Source organism: Trichosurus vulpecula, chromosome 5, assembly GCF_011100635.1.
Source record: "Trichosurus vulpecula isolate mTriVul1 chromosome 5, mTriVul1.pri, whole genome shotgun sequence".
Lineage (NCBI taxonomy): Eukaryota > Metazoa > Chordata > Mammalia > Diprotodontia > Phalangeridae > Trichosurus > Trichosurus vulpecula.
Window position 1 is genome coordinate 279,788,089 of NC_050577.1, and position 3,871 is coordinate 279,791,959.

Below are 3,871 nucleotides of genomic sequence, written 5' to 3' on the forward strand. Positions count from 1 at the left end.
TGGGTTCAGCCCAGGAGCTCATAATGTGGGCTGGCCCAGAGTCACATGTGCCACCACTGCTGTGGGTAAGAGCTCCAAAGAAGAGAAAGCCAACCCCTGGTTTTATGTTTTTTCAGGGTCAGGGGTGAGTCACACATGCAACTCACCCACATGACTTAGAATCTCACAACAAGGCAACTTAAACCCACGTGGTCTAAGAGCCTCTGAGGTCCCAAACCTATCACTTGAACTCATGTGTAAACTAGGCCCTCCCTTAGTTAGCCCCACCTGGGGCCCCACCTTAGTTACCAATCCACGCCCACATAGGTTTTACACCTAATAGGGGTTTGGTCCTGGGGCTTAGCACCTAGTAAGACTCAATGAAATACACTGAATTACTCAAAGGAAACAAAAGCCAAACTCTTCAAGGGCACTTAGTTGAACTGAATGCTAAGAGCCCCTTTTGCTTACCAACACAACACTAAGTTTTTATATGAATTCTATAATGTTACTTATCTTTTCAGTAATGAGTCATCTTCCTTGCAGTGCAAATTCATATATAATTGCTCATTCAGAAACAGTTTTATTTAGAAATCATGTACACAATATGCAACATACAGCAGATACCTTAGCTTTGGTCACATTTATTTATGTAAAAGTATTTAATTCTTCAGAAAATACTAGTAATCATCTTTATTTTTAATGTTTACATTTGTCATTTAAATGAACAATTGACACACAGATAATAAAACAAGAATTCCTTATATGTATACATATATATGTATATAATATTTTCAAGAATACAGTCCTCACCATTTGTGAAAAATACAAATTAAAAGCAAACTCATAAAAAACTCCTCTAAAATCCCACTTAATGTGGAGGTTGAAAAAAGGTGAGAGAGGAATGTGGACAATAAGCTATTCCCATTTTTTTCTTCCCAAATCTCTAATGCAGAGGTTCCCAAACTTATTTGGCCTATGGCCCCCTTTAAAAAAATACTCAGCACCCCTCTGGAAATCTACTTCCTTTAACACTTTAAGAGTTTCTAAAAAATTTGCATCATTTCAAAAAATATAAAATTTTTTAAAAATAGCATCTTAAATTTAATAATTTATTGTAAATTTGTGGCCTGCATTGAAATTTTGATGATGTAATATTGTATTAAGAACCGCATAGTATCGTATTGTAAACAAAGTCATTACACACACATATTCCTGCTGGTGTATGCTGGACTTCTCCTGCCAACACTTGCTTGTTAAGACCTGTTGGCGGACTTGATCATTGAGTTGTAACTTTCATTTTGTGTGTTTATTTGGAAAATGACGCGATCACTATGACTTTAATTCTGTAACACAACAGATAAAACATGTACAAGTGTTTTTTCAAAATTTTCTTATCTTTTCTTTCCTTATGCTTCCACTGCCCTCTTATTTTTATTCAATGCCCTCCAATTGCACCGAGTCTACTACCGTCCCCTTGGATCATTCTAGCACCCTCCCATGGGTGGTATCACCCTTTTTGGGAACATATGCATCTTGCAAAACCCCCAAACTCAGAATTTTCTTCATTGGTTTGAAATAATATAAATAAAGACTGTATTGATGAACTACAAATACTGTTTTCTTCTTTTGTAGCAGGAAATTATGTTTTGCTTTTTAAATGTAATTCAACGTTCTTCTTATTTTTTTTTGTTCCTTCCCAATATTATTTTTACTTTTTGGTGCAGCTTCACTAAAGGTATACTGTCTGTACTTTTGACCTTCACTTCTTTAAGTTCTTCACCAGGATAACAATAGGATACCATCTTGGTTTGACCTGTAAGTTGTTGTGGTGAGTTACTAATGACTAGGATTAGAACCATAACCATGTGGGGAACTGGTGTCTCTTTTCTTCTGACAGGTATCTGGAAAAAGTGTAATATCTCTTGTTTTAGTTGAGATACATTTTTATCTTTTTCATCAAAATAAGAAACTTACATAAATATCTCAAGAATACATGGGCAACATTCTGTTTTTAGTTCTTCTAAGTCTTTTTCATTTATAGTTCCTCGATACTCAGAAACTTCAGGAGTATATCTCTGCTTATCTTTATTCAGAAGTAGTGGTACTAAATCCAGCTTAATGTCCCTCCCCACCAGATTTATTATATAATTTTTTTCACAATCCAAATGTTTTCTGAGTTTACTTGTTGAATATATGGGCTCCAAATTGAAGGTAACCTTCTGTTCAGGATCCCTGCTTTCTTGATATTGGACCATCTATTTGGTAGTATTTTCCTTAGGGTCATTCTTGGAAACCAGATTCCATTCCAGTTGTTTTTCAGGTTTCTTCCTTTTAAATGTATTTCCATTTATGGGGGCAAAAGATCCAATACTGCATTTTACTCTTCTGGACATCTTGCTTTCGTATTCTACAAAGTCATAGACCAACTTGGATATCATATCATCAACAATACTGAGTATTCTGTGCAAAGTTTCTACGTTTCACTTAGAAGATGGAGCACATCATATTTCTGGGAGCAGCACTCAAAGTAGATTTTCTTCTTGGTCTCTTTGAGGTGGGACTTCATGGGAGGGTAGTGCCCTTCATCTGGTTCACAACCCATTTTGTTCCTTTGTTTAGCTTCTGTAGACCAGATGTCTTATCCAAATCAAAAAGACTTTGGCTCTTAGGAACAGAGTAGTTTATGAGAGGTATATTGGACAACTGAAGTAAATATGATTTGTAATGGTGGCTCGTATCTTCCACCTTCACAAATGGCTTTTCGAGCCTTCCTTTTTTTGTTTTCTGAGTACCAAATCATTTCCCAACCTCTCTTAGTGATGTGCTTGGTTTCTTGATCTGATACAATTATTTTTTCTTTTTTTCAATATAGTATTAAGTATCACCAATAAGAAGAATTTTCACTCCCCAGGACAAAACATTTGACAGTGTTTTTACTATTTGAAGGGATGAATTCATGTCCCTTGATAGCTCTTTTAACTAATAATTTTCCTCTGCTTATACAAACTGGATCTGGAGTCTTGAATGAACTTCTATCACAGCTAAAATGAGGTAAACTATTTCCTCCTGTATATGTTGATTTTGGACTTGCGACAAGAGTATTACACCCTAGTGTCTGAGCTTATTTTCCTTCCTTTTTATTCGAAATTAGGTAACATATCTTTGCTGAGAAATTCTTCAACTCTCCCTCCTAGTTCCTTGAGGTCCTTTTCCAGTCTTTCAGAGATCACAATGGATAGCAAATCAAGATAAAAGATGTTCCCCCCAGAATGGCTTATCTTTAGATGTTTCTGATTTGTTATCATTTTTCACAGTTTTCAAAGATGGTCTATTTTTCTCATTTTTTCTTTGGATACCACCTGCTGAGTGGTGGCCTTTGCTGTGGATCCTCATTGCTCTGGCTTTCATAGTTGCTGAGCAGTGGTCCACATGCTGGGGTTGGCTCTGTCGGCCTGTACTGCTCTGACTGGGTTGCCTGCTGGGATTGGCTTTAAGAATTTTTGACACTAACTTTAGAGGATTGTGCCATACTCTATTTATTCTCTGTTACCTGGTTTTCCTTTTAAGTTCTTTGTTATTTTAAGTTGCATGGTGAGTTCTCTGTGCATCTATATTCATTTCTTCAGATGAACCCCATTTCCCTTCCTCATTGTAATTGTTTCCTTCTGTGTCTTCAGAATTATTGACCATCTCCCATGCCTCTGCAGTTGCCTTCCCCTAAAGTATTTTAATCCAGGAGTTCAGTCAGTCAATCAGTCAGAACATTTGTTAGATGTCTACTTTATGCCAGGCACTGTGCTAGTACAAAAAGAGGCAACAGACCTTTCTGTTAGGAACTCACGATCTAATGAGGTAGGCAACAAGCAAACAAATGTGTACAAACAAGCTA

At 36.5% G+C, this 3,871-nt stretch overlaps 1 pseudogene; it reads right to left on the reverse strand.

Moving 5' to 3' along the window:
• Positions 1-788: 788 nt before the first annotated feature.
• LOC118851343 lies at positions 789-3,390 on the reverse strand (annotated as a pseudogene).
• Positions 3,391-3,871: the final 481 nt, after the last annotated feature.